The sequence below is a fragment of the Triturus cristatus genome, chromosome 1_2, assembly GCF_964204655.1.
Source record: "Triturus cristatus chromosome 1_2, aTriCri1.1, whole genome shotgun sequence".
Lineage (NCBI taxonomy): Eukaryota > Metazoa > Chordata > Amphibia > Caudata > Salamandridae > Triturus > Triturus cristatus.
The window spans coordinates 83,910,746-83,927,534 of NC_140580.1; the positions used below are offsets into that span (position 1 = coordinate 83,910,746).

A 16,789-nucleotide genomic window follows, 5' to 3' on the forward strand; every position below is an offset into this window, starting at 1 on the left:
GGGGCGGGCACTGAAGGGGTTAAAGGTATTCTGACGTTCACATGGACTTCCAGTGGTCGCGTTATGTCACTGCTTCTGGGACGTGGGGTTTGTGGTACATTTGAGGGAAAGATTGCTGTGGGTGAAAACATAACTGTTTCTCTCCAGAGAGTCTTCATAATGCAGAGTTCATGCGCGATACTTTGCGACTTTTCCTTATCAGTGTGCTTTTGCTCTAAAGGAGGATCAGCAGGCTAGGCTACCAATGGACCCTCAGGGCAAAGAGGGGATGTCCTGCCTCTGAGGCGGCAATTACCTGACATTTTCATTGGTTTTAGGGGGTATATACTTCCCCTGAGAATTGGAAGAGAGGGGTGCAATAACCTATTGTTGTTGTTGGTGCATCTTCCTTATTACTGTCCTGTCCCTTGCTGCTCAGCCATGTGTGATGTCACTTGGAATGTTGAGTGTGTGGGACTGGAGGAGTTGGCAGTTGGAAGAGATGGGCTGAGCAGCAGGGAGGCTGCTCCTGGTGGGGCTTATATATGGACTTAACAGAGGCTTTACTAGAGATCTACAGGGCTTTACAGGAGCTCTACATGGGCTTTACATGGACTTTGTAACTTGATGATAAACCTATAATTTGTTCTAAGTGACCTGTCTACGAGACATCTTTCATTATTACACTGGCGACGACTTGGAAGAATCTACATGTGTGCTACTTCAATGGATTTTGGGTTCTGATGCTTAAAGGATTTACAAGAAAAAAGGAACTTCAAGAGAACTTAAAAGCTGATATTTAAGGAACCTGTGTATTGCTGAAGGAAACTGTACTGGAACTAACTAAGGATGTGAGTAAAGGAATTTAAATTTATGAACTGGAACTAGCTGTGCATTTGAAGAAGCTGACATTTAAGAGCCCCACCAGTGACCACTTCATCGGTCGCCCTAATATGTACGTGCCAGTTCTTTATATTGAGTGAACATAACTGTGAATATCCTTTGACTAGCTAAGAGTGTTATTTAAACTGTTCGCCACTAGATGGTGTATTTATTCTATTCAGCGGAAGTCAAGATCGGACCTTCTGATCGGATCTTATTAAATGCTGTTCAACAGTGATGAGTGATATATTGAGTGGGCAAAGAACGAGCCTGGTGTTCACACGCATGATTTACACATTATAATGTGTTCATCTACACAGAAGCGTTACTTCAGTTTGAAGAGTCAGTCACTCTAGAGTCTCATGCTTTTGAGTTTGGTGATCGGGGGTTAGTGTCGGGCCCCGGTGTAATGGTTGGAACTCTCTACTGTGTGAAATTATGGCAGAGTTTGGGCCTCAGCGTTAACTGGTGTTTATTAACTGTGTCGTTAGAAAATAAACCGTCAAGCAACCATTCATTAATTCGAACTGGACACGCGCTCCTCGCCTCTCCAAGCGGGACTGCTGGAGAGTCTTACGTGATGTGAGGGAATAAAATCTGAGCAACGACAGTTTGTTCAAGACGTTGTTTACCTTTGTTGCCTTGACGACGCTCTTTTGTGATCGCTGGATGAATGCTGTGGTCGTGTGGTCGCGAGAGCACGAAGAGATTTGCTGCATCTCTGTGTTGTTTTCCTCTATGCGCTGTTCTTCAAGGATGGCGGGTGTGCGGTGAGGAAGCAGCGGAGTCGGAGTGGTGGATTTTTGGCATATGCGCAATGATGGGCGAATTTTCTTCCTCTGTGCATGCGCGGTGATGTGCACACCTCCGTTTCAATAACAGATCTCTGTTTCGTTTGGAGCACATGCGCATTGAGGAGGAAAACCTACACAACTTTCCCTACACATGCGCGGTGAGGCGCACACCTCTGTTAAAATTGCAGATCTTCAAATTGTTTTGGACATATGTGCGGTGATGCGCACACCCGTGGGATCCTTTTGCTCCATTTATACTTTGAGAAATGATTCCCTTGGTAAGTAGATCGGGTTGAGGAATTGACAACACTGGAAGTTTATGCTGACTGTAACGTTGCTGTTAGGACATCTACTTCATGGTGTATGGTTATTGAATACAGATCTTGAAGCATTTGTCTCCTGAATTTACATTTGAATATACTTCACTTCAAAATCGTTTTATGTAACAGTGCATTATTGCAAGTACATTCTTTTGATCTTTGTGCATAGAGGTTTGCAGTGCCCCATTGGGGAGCTGCTACTGACTCTTCACTTGCATTGGAACACTCAAAACTTTTACAGTGGATTTGTTTAAATGGTTGACTTTGACTTCTGATGTAGGGTAGTTCCATTTACCATCGAGGATATTCTACTCGGGTGAGAGGTCGCTCACCGGCGTGTGCACAGTTTAAATGTTTTATAGTTATAGTATTAGTATCTCTATTCTAATCTTATATCCATTCTATTTTACAGTTTATTTTATAGTCTTGCTTAATTTCATAGGGAGGTGTTTTTCCCCTATTACAGTGTTCAGAGTATCATAGGGAGGTGTATTTTCCCCTATTACAGTGTTCAGAGTATCATAGGGAGGTGTATTTTCCCTATTACAATATTCGTTGAGTCTTTGGGAGGTGTTTTCCCCTATAGGGAGGTGTTTTTCCCCTATTACAGTGTTCAGAGTATCATAGGGAGGTGTTTTTCCCCTATTACAGTGTTCAGAGTATCATAGGGAGGTGTATTTTCCCTATTACAGTGTTCAAAGTATCATAGGGAGGTGTATTTTCCCTATTACAATATTCGTTGAGTCTTTGGGAGGTGTTTTCCCCTATAGGGAGGTGTTTTTTCCCCTATTACAGTGTTCAGAGTATCATAGGGAGGTGTTTTTTTCCCTATTTCAATGTTCTGTGTGTTTAAGGGAGGTGTTTTCCCCTATAGGGAGGTGTTTTCCCCTATTACAGTATTTTGAGTTTCATAGGGAGGTGCGTTCCCCTATTACAATGTTCTGTGTGTCTAAGGAAGGTGTATTCCCCTTTAGGGTGGTGTGTTACTCTATTACTTTTAGTTTGTTGGTGGTGAGTACCCATCTAATTAGTTTCCCTAGGGAGGGGGATGGGGCTCATTATATTTTCCTGCGAATATTTTCTAATTTGAGTGCCTTATGTAAATTCAATTGCTTGATGTATTTCAAGATGTTTATTTTTGTTTATGCAAGCAAAGTTATTTTGTGCTATCCTGACTTAATGCATTTATATCTTTTGCTTAGTTTTTCTAAGGAAGGGAGATGTGCTATAACCTATTGTTGTTGTTGGTGCATCTTCCTTATTACTGTCCTGTCCCTTGCTGCTCAGCCATGTGTGATGTCACTTGGAATGTTGAGTGTGTGGGACTGGAGGAGTTGGCAGTTGGAAGAGATGGGCTGAGCAGCAGGGAGGCTGCTCCTGGTGGGGCTTATATATGGACTTAACAGAGGCTTTACTAGAGATCTACAGGGCTTTACAGGAGCTCTACATGGGCTTTACATGGACTTTGTAACTTGATGAATAAACCTATAATTTGTTCTAAGTGACCTGTCTACGAGACATCTTTCATTATTACAAGGGGCCATCAAATGCCATTGGGATTGAGACCCCCTGCCCTGCACCAAAGAGTGAGAGTGAGAGCTCTGCCATAAACTTGTGGGACTTCTGCTCTGCCACCCTGAGGTGCCAGTGTCACGTTTGGAGGCGGGGGGGCTGAGGGGCTCCTCTCAGTTGGCTTCAGCGGCAGAAACCTGTGACTTGGCAGCTGCCTGCACCTGAGAGCCAGATCAGAGCAGTGAATTCCCACTCTGTTTAAAGTGGGACAACTGTCGGAGATTTTTCTGCCTGGGACCTCCACGTAAGGCATGGTGGACTTGAGAAGGAGCGGAGAAAAATGTCCCTTGTGCACAGATATATTATTTCCTGTGCATCAGGCACATTTCTTTTTCAGCTCTACAGAACATATGTCTGCTGCAGCAACGGATGCACTATGGCCAAACAAAACCCTGACAGGTAAGTACCAATCCCTAAATATGGCAGCAGGTGCTCCACTGCGGGCACGGGGCTGAGGTGAGGGCACCCAGTGATCCACCCGCTGCACTCTAGTCAATACGCCGAGTCTTCTCCCCTGAGCGGACTCTGTTTGGTACTTACTGCTCCTGCTTATGGAATTTAAGAAGGGAATTATGAGTCTCAATAAGACATTGCCATTGCCACTCACTCATTCTTTCTGTGTAATGTTTTGAGTTTTAAGCACCACCAATATACAGAATGATGTTAACAAGGAAACAGACATCGCAACACAAATGGGCGAAAAAGAAATGTGAGAGGATTTCCTCCATCAAATCAAATCATGACTTCATTAACTTGGTCTCACATCACTTCCTACTTTTGCCTAATGCCTATTATTACACTTTACTTTTTTTTTTTTAAATAGGACATAAATGTGCTAAGAATATTATTAATTGAGTTTGAACCATCAAAAGTATTCCATCAAAGACAACCACATTTCCGTTAGCATGTGAGACTAAGTTACCAGAATTGCAAATGTATAGAATTGACACAGTATGCATTGAGAACGTCAAATTAATGTTTTGTTTTTCAAAAGTGATAACAAAGTAACTAAAAGAACCACCCAACATGCATACATCAAAAGAAAATTATTTTACAAAACAAAGTAGAGTAAGAGAGCACGAGCAGAAAAGATAATCCTACTTTATTTCGTAGAAAACGTCAAAACAGTCCAATACATACCCAAATTGACGGAACGTTCACCAATGGTAAGCGTTTCCCGTAGATACTAGATTGGCCTGTTTGTTCAACCAAGGTTCTACTTTCCAAAGCCTTAGAATTTATTTTTTTGCTGCAATCAATACTCTAAAAACAAAGTTATCTTCATGAGAGATCCTATAACCTTTCTGAAAGCAACCCTCCATAATGTTGACCTAGGTGAAGATTTCATCAGAATGTCAAAGGCCTTCTACTCAAATCCTCAAGCATCAGTTAAAGTTAATGGCTCTCTTTCCAGCCCCTTTAATTTCAAACCTGATACGAGAAAAGGATGCCTATTGCCTCTTCTCCTGTTTCCCCTAATGAGGGAACCACTCCTCACTTCCTTAAGATGAAACAATAACATTCTGGGGATCCCTTTCCCCTCTGGAGTTATAAAAGGTGTCGCCTACACAGATGATGCTTTACTTTTTACAGAGGTTCATATTACGGTGGGTCAGAATTGAGACGGTCAAGATGATGGTAATGCCCGAAGTAAATTTGTATTACTAGCATTCTCCCTGTTCGAGTCTCTCGCTCCTTCTTTAATACTCCAGCTAGAATCATTGTAGACTTTGCTTGGAAAAACACCCCTTGTATGTTGTTAAAATAACCTAGATTAAATAAAGACAAAGGGGGTAAGGATTTTAATAAATACCAAACAACATTCTCGAGATGACAAGGCGCCTGGTAGTTCTCATCTGAACAAAACAATTTTCAGATTTGGCTACCTAATGGAGTAGATCTCCTCAAACCCACCTCCTTAAAGCCCTGCCTACAATAACATTACCTCCTCCCAACTGATCATTCTACTAGCATATTAAATAACACTGTGTTCGCCATTCTTAAAACTCGATAAAAAAACTTACCACATTTGCAGATCAACATTTGCTTCTCTATCAAACTTGATGGTAATGTAATTTGCTGGAATAGCTAGGCAAGTAATGGCATTATCATAATAAAGGACTTAGGCACAACAGATAATCCCAAATTGTTCTCAATACTCTGTACAAACAGCTTAAGGAAATACATTTCTGCAAATTTTGAAAATTGAAATCCACTATTTGCAAACTAGGCAACCCAGACACATCCAGCCTGCCGGTGTTATTACACAAACTTATGAAACAAGGACATATTACCTTCAAGACTTACAATCTACTCTCAGCATCTACCACCCCTTTAAAATGGCACATTGTCACGAATTGGAACAATGTGGATAAGGACTCAACTGGTACTACCAGTTCAACTTTGACATGGCAAAAGATTTTTCGCTCCTCTTTGTAAGGGAAAAATCTCATCCATACTCGCAGACTTTGGATAATCTACAAAGCATTTTGGACTCAAAAGCTCCATAAACTAGGACTTATTGATTCTCAGCTGTGCTTGAATGGCAACTCAGAAACAGGCGACCTACCACACATGCTTCTACACTGCAAAAACATCCTCCCACTCAGGGATCAGATTCAGAGTTTAATACGGATGTTGTTTAATAGTAGCTTTACTATAGATTGCGCTACTGTTTCACTTGGCATATTTGCATCTACAACCACACCTCCCCTCAAAGCATCAGACCTTCTACTTATCAACTTGACGCTAATCTTGGACATCAAACTAATCTTGTCAGAGTGAAAAAGTGCCTCGAACAAATCTTATCACACTTAGTAGGCATGGCTTTGTTTGTGAGAAGTGCTGAGAACAATAAACTTCATTCGACAAACTCTTTCCTCCCTCACAAGAGTATTTGGGATGTTCTACACTCCTATGTCAACTCACGCAAGCCACCCTAGAATCTCCATCATTATTTAGTCTCCCTTTTAATCACAGAGGGACCCCCACTGTTTTCTACTTTGTTGATACTCAAACTCACAAGCTATTATCCTGACATTAGCCGTTCCACTCCCCGTAAATTGCTATGATATTCCCCATCATTCCTCCACCCTTGCTCTCTCGTCTATTTCTTCTGTATTTTTGGCATTATGTATTACAATTATACCAAATGCCATCCTCATGGAAGTATAGTATAGCGGTCTCCACTGCTACATCTGTAAAGATCCCAACTTGTTACATCCCTCATTGGTTAATGACTTTTTTGGTACTCAAATAGTTTTTTTCAGCTTTGTACACTTAGGGGCATATTTACAATGTCTGGCGCATCTCTGCAAATCAGCAGGGATGCGCCAGAATAGATGCAACACGCGATTCCCCCCTTGTGCCTCTATGGATGCGTCGCCTGTCGTGTCCCAAGAGCGACGCTACTCCAGCAATGCACAGGGGCCGCCCATACTTAAAGTGGTGCGTCACTCCTTACTCTTGCTTCAAGCAGGTGTAAGGGTTTGACGCAGCGGCGTCGCAAAGCTGACTCAGTGAAATCTTGTTGATTTCACTGAGTCAGTTTTACGAGGCTTTCCGGCCACGGAACGCCCACCCTGTGACGGAAGCCCACAAGAAACCTGACGGAGGTTTCATATGGCGCAGCGCTTTAGAACGTGATGGGTCTGCCTAGATGCGTCACATTGTAAATAAGTCGCAACGTGGCGCATGGTTTACGCCGCCGCTGCGTCACAGAAGTGATGCAACGGCGGCGCAAATAGGGGCTTGTAAATCTGCCCCGCAGGTTTTGAACCCACAGAATAAAACTAGAGCCCTTTTCAGATGCTCAGGTAGTAGGAGTCTGGTGGCTCAGGGGATTAATGCGTCCATTGCAGGAAAGTGTTTCCCGTGTTTCAGAGAGTCAAAAGCAAACAGAATGTGTCCTCCAAAAACAATTCAGTTTCCTCAGTTGGCAAAGAAGGAAACGTCCAAAAGCGTTAAGCAGCCCAGCTTCCGTAGAGCATCATGAGGTCAGCGCCACCTCTGGAAACGGGGTCACCCAACTGCTGCACAGGAGGAGGGAAGCCCCACCTCTATTTTCATTGACTGAGGTGCTGAGAAAAGTCAGTGTCTGCATCATTATTGAGAGCCCGACCCTGACAGTGATGCACGGAAACCTGTGTGAGCTCAAGGAGGCGATTCAGGACTGTTGACCACTTGCACAATTTTCAAACGGATCCTGCGCTATCTGCCCCAGAAGCCAAGTCACCAATCTCATCCTTTACCCTGACTACTGATGTCTCTGTCCTGAGATCCGTGTGCATCACTTGAGCTGAAAATCGAACCATGAGAAGAAGTTTACTAGCATTTTTTTTATTTCAAAATAATCTTGATTAGGTTTTCAGAAAGCAAGTTACAACAAAAAGCAAGGGATAAATTGATGAAAGGGGACAAATAAATATAAAGTCATTTTCGGGTCATAATGTCACATGAAATAACTGAATACAATCACTACACTGTCATTCATGCAAAACAGTATATATAATAGTATGATATAGAAAGATTGGTTGGGCACATCATTGAATTAGGGACCAACAGTGGGGGCATGGAAGGAGGGCAGATTGAGGGCAGTTGTGTAATTTGAGTTACTTCTCCCATACGTTTGTTTTTAAGGCTTGTGAATAATTATGGTGGTTTGTTGACAGCAAAGTAGTTTTTTTCAACCAAAGTGCAATGATTTGAATGTAAGGCCACATGATCCGTCTTTAGACCCTCACCAAAGAGGGCTTTGGTGGACAAGGCCCATCATCAGGCACTGGACGTGCCACACTCATCATCCCTTTATACACATTCAACTATGTACTTTTCTGGCTGTTTTTGGAGCGGTAGTTGTTTAGGTGTGGGTGTATTTGGCGCAGGTGCATTGAAACCTATCAACATTCAAAACACATTTGAACATGTGCACAACTCTCAACAAAGGAAGACCGAGATACATTCCCTCTTAAGTGTGGCAGCCGGGACGAATGTCCATGTCAGGAAGGAATTAAGGTCTCACACTGCTCGGGTGAGTGTTGAGGACTGTGGGGTTTGGCCTGAGGTTAGGGACCATAATCACACAGACTGAGTTCAAAGTCACAAACCCAACCTTCGCAGTCATCATTCACTGAACAAAATGAACCTATCCAGTTTAAACAGAATCAGAAGTTTAATGCGTATATGCAGTAAAGACGTTTTGAATTTGATCTTTCATTAGGAAGAAGAGTTCAGTTTTTTCCATGCATCGTTTTTCCGTGTAGTATTCATTTTAATATGTGCTCAAGTACAATGACTGGACAATCAGTTATTATGGGGGGTTGGTTGGTCTTATTGCATTCTGAGGGTCTAGCCCAAACAGCCTCCATGGGAAAGCCCTGGACTGCTCTAGATTTCTCTGCATTGCTAGCCTGAGAGTGTTACGTGGCGGAGTAAAGTACTGGTTAATCTAGTTTGGGGTCCAATAGTATGGTGAACTCAGGACACCTGTCATAAATAGGGGTGGGCGGAATTTGCGTAACCGCGTTACGCAAATCTCTGCGAAACGGTAAAAATCTCCGCGAACATGCAGAAATTCCGCGAACACGCGGAATTGCTTGTTCGCGATGCTTTTTTCCTGTTCACAGTTGCTGTTTGCGTGCTCGGGGAGAAATATCTCGCGAACACGCATTTTGAGAACGCGAACAAGAAAAAATTTCGCGAAGTCGCGGAAAGCAGACTTTTGGGCAATTTCGCGTTCTCCGCGGAACACGAAATTACCGAAATTCCGCAAATTCCACGAGCGGAACGGAATTTACCGCCCAGGCCTAGTCATAAACAACTCCAATTGTCACTTTTTGAGCCCTGCAAGCCTGTTATTACTCATATACCAATTTCTCTTCCAGGCCTAGAGGATTAAACACATTTTTACAGTTTTTGTGTTGTGCTCAGTAGTTCCATTTGCCAAAGCGTGTAAACGACATACCATTATTTCGAAACAGGTTACCTATTTCCTAGAGTCACTATAGCTACTACGTGCCCTTTCTATTTTTAGTCATGAGGTATACTGACTACACATTTCACATTAGCATGAACACAATCCCTCAGTGACAGTATCATTTATTTTCCTTTGTCAAACTTTCAAAGTGTGCTTAGGGAGCCGGTGCCTCCTGGGGTCTTGTACGTAGGTGGTTATTCAGTGCCTACACACCTTTTACTGTGCATCTTTTCTACACTCGTACCACTCACAGATCTGCCTCCTGGAGACACTGCTCGGGTTTTTGGCTGCGGGAATGGAGATTTATGTTTTTGGGCTTTGCAAAATAGTGTGGCCTCCAGTTTTTTTGAGATTGCCGCCATAAAAACCAATAATAGAGGACCAACATACTTGTGCATGCATTGACGTAGAAGAGGAAGCTGTCAGGTGCGGCGGGCTTAGGCGCCTACCACATCGTGACGGCCAGACATAGGACTACCCATGATGCTCGGATGGGCTCATGGGTATTTCAGGCAGAGAAAGCACGTAATCAGCGTGCGTAATTCATTTGCGGTTTTGTGCTTGGACGCCCGCATCGGCTGATACGGGTTCTCTGTTCTTTGCTCTGGGGGTTCCTGGAGAGGCGGACATCTACCCCGCGGAGCTTGGCAGAGCAACATGTTTTTCCGTGTCAGCAGGGCTCTGCTCACATGCAATTGGCGACGACAGGAGTCTCCACAGTTTTCACCCCTTTCCACCGCCGTGAACCACCTCGAGGATTCTGCATAGAGGTACTGTTCGGCGGGCAAGGGACTGGGCCATAGGCTGCCTTCCTGTGGAGTTCTGGGTGGACATTTCTTATGTCCATTCAACATGGTACTAGGGAAGGATATTCATTATTGTTATACCTATTGGTGACGTAACCTTGGGTTGGATATTTGTTTTCACGTTTGTTTAGCCTTAGACTCTTCCGTTTCCATTCATCTTCCTCTGTGTCATTTGGATTAGCGTTCATTGTGAACGTGAAGAGGTCTTGGGAATACTGGTACTTGAACTGGGCTATGGTCTGGTTGTTTCAGGACCCTGCAGTAATTTTTTATTGAACAAACCAAAAGGGGATTGTTAAATCATGTTGTTTCATTTCCAGCATGTGGTATGTAAGATGTGTGATTACCTTTACTACCTCACAGTCGGAGTTTTGGGTATGCACGAATGTGACAGGACTATAAAGTTAATTCTTTGTGTTCTTACATTAGTGGAAACATACAGGAAGAAACAAATGGATTGGATTCAGTCCAGAAGGACAGTCACCTAGGAGATGGTGACTATACGTTTTAAGGTACATAGCTTTCTATGTTCTTAGTGTGACTAAAAGAGAGTAGACTGTGTTAGATACTCTATTAACTATTGTTTCTTTTCTTTCACAGCTTCCAATTCCCTGCAGTTCCCTTCCATATTTCCTATCCCTCGCTTGACCACTTCACTACTCTATGTATTTGTTTATAACCATAGAGTTGGAGATGTCAGGAGGTGGACCACTTTGAGCACCATTCCGGTTCCGAGGTGTTTCATATTCGCTGGACACTGACAGAATTACGCACCTACGTATTGTTAACACCTCCCGACCGGGGTGTAGTGCAACATGGCCATCTTAGATTGTTATGCAAGCTTTAGTCCTAGTGCAACAGGAACTAGCCACTTCGAAGGCGGAAACAGCCGCTTTAAAGGATAGGTTGGAGAGGCAAATACGTAATCCAACTACTCCTTCCCAGATACAGGTACATGTGCCACCTCCCATACCCCTTGCTACCCCCGAACGGTATACAGTAGATCCCAATAAAATTCTGGTGTTTTTGACACAAATAATGCTTAATATTTCATGCAAACCCTCGTCTTTTCCTACTAACCACTCAAGAGTGGCATTTGCCATATCATACCTAGATGGGGATGCAACTAATTGGTCCATTCCTCTGGTAAAGAATAATGACCCAGGACTGTCTGACTGGGACGCTTTCCATAGGGAACTGGAGAGAGTGTTTGACAGAAGAGCCACTACATTTAGTGCAGACAGAGAGCTGTTAGAACTAAAACAGGGAAGACAGGATTTGGTTACATATCTTACATCATTTAACCACCTTGTGGCAGAAACAGGATGGCCTGAAGAAAAGAGGATGTCCTTGTATTATCAGGGTTTAAGAAAAGAAATGAAGGATGTCCTGGCTCAGATTGATCCTTAACCCACCAACTGCACAGACTTAATGAATCTCACTCTCCGGTTAGACCACAGGCTATCAGAGAGAGCGGGTGATATGAAAAGAAGTGAGCGATGGACTCCTAGATATGACAAGGAGGTAAAGAACCCGGTATTGGAAAACAAAACCGGTGTTGAGCCAATGGAATTAGGAGCTATCAGATCCCCGCTCTCTAAAGAAGAAAGAGAGAAACGTAGGGTAAACGGGCGGTGCATGTACTATGGGAAGAAGGGGCCCTTCGTACGTGAATGTCCTACCAGGCCTACATCTTTTAATAACCCTGTGTCAGGAAAAAGAATAGCAGTGATGGTTCTGCCAGAAGGAGCTGAAACCACAGAGAATAAAACCTTTGTCATCCGGGCCTGTGACAGAACAAATGGAAGCAGTGGGATTGAATGTCCAGGATGGGACACATAAACATGTAGGGAACCTGTCCTTGAATATTATTGTAGCACCACAGTATGAGATCATTCTGGGTATGCCATGGTTGTGGTACCACAACCCTACCATTAATTGGAGAGAGAAGACGTTGCACTTTCTTTCAGAAGAGTGCATAGCTACATGTATAAGAAAAGAGGCTTCCCAAGCCAGTGCTTTGGCCGACCCTTGGTGCCTGGCAACCGCCGCAGAAAAATCTGTAGTGCTACCATCAGCATACGGTCAATATCAGGATGTATTCAGTGAAGTCCGGGTTGAAAAACATCCTTCTCATCGAGTCTACGATTGTCAGATAGACCTGATAGAAGGGGCCACTCTGCCTTCCTGCCGAGTGTATGCATTATCTGTGTCCGAAACCGAACACCTGAGGGAATACTTGGATCATTTTCTTGAGATAGGGTTTATTCGCCCCTCTAAGTCCTCGGCAGCTCCTCCCCTTTTTTTAAATATCAAAAGCCAATGGGGACTTGAGAACGTGTATAGACTACCGCAAGTTAAACCAGACTACTGTGAGGAATAGGTACCCACTCCCCCTTATTTCCGTGCTTTTAGACCAGGTGAAAGAGGCTAATATCTATACCAAGCTAGATTTGCGAGGCGCCTATCATTTGGTCTGGATTAGAGAGGGGATGAGTGGAAAATGGCTTTTAAGACCCGTTATGGGTTGTTTGAATAAACTGTCATGCTGTTTGGTTTGTGCAATGCCCCTGCTGCATTTCAGTATTTTTTAAACGATGTCGTAAGAGACTACATAGACACCTTTGTCGTAGTGTACAGAGATGACATCCTGTCCTCTTACGTGAATGAAACGGTGCATGAGCATCATGTGATTCTGGTGTTGCAGAAGTTACGGGAGCACTCCTTGTTTTGCAAGTTGAGTAAATGGACTTCTACGTGTCGGAAGTTGAATTTTTGGGAGTGATGTTGTGCCCGTCAGGACTGTGTATGACAGAAAGAAAGGTAAAAGTCATTCAGGAATGGCCCGTTCCAGCTAATGTTTGTGATGTACAAAGCTTTCTGAGATTTGCCAACTACTACCGTAGGTTCATCCTACACTTTTCACACGTGGTAGCACCCATTACGAGACTGCTCAGAAAAAGAGAGCCCTTTGTTTGGACCAGTGATGCAGAGGGGGCCTTCACCGCATTTACTACTTAGACATCCGCAACTCGATCTTCCATTCATTGTGGAAGCAGATGCTTCCAATGTGGCCTTAGGGTAAGTGCTCTCACAAAGAGACAAACAAACTGGGCAACTACATCCTGTAGCCTACATGTCCAAAAAGCTCTGTGCAGCAGAACTCATCTACACTATCGCAGAAAAAGAGTTGCTGGGCATAAAAAAAGGCGTTCCAGGAGTGGAGACAGTATCTGTGGGGATCAAGTCACCAAGTAACGGTATTCACCGATCACAGAAACCTTCAATACATGAAGACTGCTAGACAGTTGTCTCAGAGACAAATGAGGTGGATGCTTTTCTTTGCAGAATTTGATTTTGTAAGCCCCTTTAGGCCTGGTACAGAAAACAGAAAGACGGACACGTCAAGACAAGGCACAGATAGCCTCCCTCGTAAAACACCTTCTGAGGCAATTATCGCCCCCACTAAAGTGTTATGTGCTGTGACAGTTAAGAACTTCTTGGATGAAGTAAAGAAAATGCACTCTGCAGATTTCTGGAAACAATTGGTGAGTGGGCACACTCAAAGGAGTATAACACACGGCCTGCCTTTTGTTGAACACAAACTATACCTACCTACCAAGACTATACAGTGTAAGGCATTTGATTGGTGTCACAGTTCCATCCTTGCAGGACATCAGGGTTGTGCAAAAACAATACAACAAGCACGACAGCATTTCTGGTGGGAAACCTTAACCAAAGATGTGAAATCCTGGGTAGCGGAATGTGAGGTATGTGCTAGGTCCAAAGGAGATACTTCTAAAGCTAGAGGGAAATTAATTCCTATGCCTACCCCCACACAACCATGGCAGAACATCAGTCTGGACTTCATCACAGGCCTGCCTAACAATCAAGGCAAGACAGCAATTCTGGTAGTGGTGGACAGCCTCACAAAGATGGGACATTGTATCCCCTGTAATACCCTACCAAAGACTGGACAAACAGCGCAACTACTGCTAGAACACGTGGTGCCCCTACACGGCTTCCCGACTACCATAGTTTTAGACAGAGGTCCCCAGTTCATTGCTCGTTTCTGGCGAATGTGGTGCAAGGCCCTACAGGTGCCTCCGGCATTGCCCACCAGCTTCCATCCACAAAAGGAAGGTCAAACCGAACGACTAAACCAAACCCTGAAGAAATATCTGCGTTGCTATGCGACAGAGGCTGAAGAGTCATGGATTTCTCTGTTATGGTTGGCGGAAGTGGCGTACAATAACTCAGGGCAAAGTTCATTTGTCGTATCTCCCTTATTTGCTAATCATGGGTTCGATGCGAGAATCTTGCCGATGTTATGGCCCAGCGACCTCGATGTCCAGCCAGAGGTGTCGGGATGCATGAAAAGGATCCGAGCTATTCATAGGAAGGTCCGAGCCACCTCATCAGGGCCAAAATACGGTACAAAACATGGGCGGATCGACATTGGAGGGATGGTCCCACCTACAAGCCTGGGGCAGAGTGTGGTTGTCTACGTGGAACATTCGCTTCTGAGTGTGTAGTATATTTCACCCTAAGTCAGTTTGCCAAACATGTAGAGGATTCATTGGGTTGTTACACTGCAGCCTTTTGAAACCGGCGAGAGTGGCTTGGAGGATGGCTGTTCCCCCTGTTGTGCATGATGGGCACTTGGAGTACAAGGTGCGTAGCATATTGGATTGCATATACAGGAATGGTCGGTTATGGTATCTGGTCTCCTGGAATGGCTATTCCTCGGAGGATGATTCTTGGGAGCCGGTACAGAACTTGCATGCCCCTGTGGCGGTTCGTGCTTTCCATGCTGCGCATCTTGCCAAGCCGGGCGCAAACAGGCGCTTGGGAGGGTGGGCGTAGTGTCAGGCGCGGCGGGCTTAGGCGCCTACCACATCATGACAGACGGACAAAGGACTGCATCTCCCATGATGCTCAGATGGGCTCATGGGTATTTCAGGCAGAGAACGCACGTAACCGGCATGTGTAATTCATTTCCGGTTTTTGTGCATCTATGCCCGCATTGGCTGATACGGGTTCTCTGTTCCTCGCTCTGGGGGTTCCAGGAGAGGGGGACGTCTACCCCGTGGAGCTCGGCAGAGCAACATCTTTTTGCGTGTCAGCAGGATTCATCTCACACGCAAGTGGCGACGACAGGAGTCTCCACAGTTTTCACCCCTTTCCACCGCCGTTAACCACCTCGAGGATTCTGCATAGAGGTACTGTTCGGCGGGCAAGGGACTGGGCCGTAGGCTGCCTTCCTGTGGAGTTCTGGGTGGCAATTTCTAGTGTCCATTCAACTTGGTACTAGGGAAGGATATTCATTATTTTTCTATACCTATTGGTGACGTAACCTTGGGTTGGATATTTATTTTCACGTTAGTTTGGCCTTAGACTCTTCCGTTTCCATTAATCTTCCTCTGTGTCATTTGGATTAGCGTTTATTGTGAACTTGAAGAGTTCTTGGAACTACTAGTTCCTGAACTGGGCTATTGTCTGGTTGTTTCGGGACCCTACAGTAATTCTTTATTGAACAAACAAAAAGGGGATTGTTAATTCATGTTGTTTCATTTCCAGCATGTGGCATGTAAGAAGTGTGATTACCTTTAATACCTTACAGTCGGAGTTTTGGGTATGCACGAATGAGACAGGACTATAGAGTTAATTCTTCGTGTTCTTACATTAGCAGAAACATACAGGAAGAAACTAATGGATTGGGTTTAGTCCACAAGGACAGTCACCTAGGAGATGGTGATGATACGTTTTAAGGTATATAGCTTTCCATGTTCTTAGCGAGACTAAAAGAGAGTAGACTGTGGTAGTTACTCTATTCACTATTGTGTTCTTTTCTTTCACAGCTTCCAATTTCCTGCAGTTCCCTTCCATATTTCCTATCCCTCGCTTGACCACTTCACTAATATATGTATTTGTTTATAACCATAGAGTGGGAGATGTCAGGATGTGGACCACTTTGAGCAGCATTCTGGTTCTGAGGTGTTTCATATTCGCTGGACACTGACAGAAGCCTGCTAATTGTTTGTAGTAGTAGGAGCTATACTTCTCGACATTTCTATGGCATTCTTGTGAAAGGGACTTGATGAATTAGACAACATTCTAAAATCACTGCAGATTTGCTCTTCTATCAATTAATCAATCAGTAATTTTATACAGTGCAACTACTCAACCGTGACGGTCGCAAAGCGCTGGGTCGGGGTGGGGGGGATCTGCAGTTTAGTCAAAGAGCCAGGTCTTGAGGTCCTTCCTGAATTGCGGCAGCGATAGTGATTTCCTGTGGTGCAGAGGCAGGGAGTTCCAGGTCTTTGCAGTGAGGTAAGAGAAGAATCTTCTCAAAGCTGTGGTCTTGCGTATCTGTGGGATGGTGGCCAGGGCCAGTTGGGCAGCGCGGAGATGTCTGGTGGGAGTGTACAAGGAAAGGCTGTGGTTGAGGTATGCCCGCTG

The 16,789-nt window shown here is 44.2% G+C and overlaps 1 protein-coding gene across 4 annotated transcripts in view; it reads right to left on the reverse strand.

The window, feature by feature from the left end:
• Nucleotides 1–16,789, reverse strand: part of LOC146866845 (scavenger receptor cysteine-rich domain-containing protein DMBT1-like) — a 398,665-nt gene that overhangs the window by 192,926 nt on the left and 188,950 nt on the right. The gene's annotated exons all lie outside the window — the stretch shown is intronic.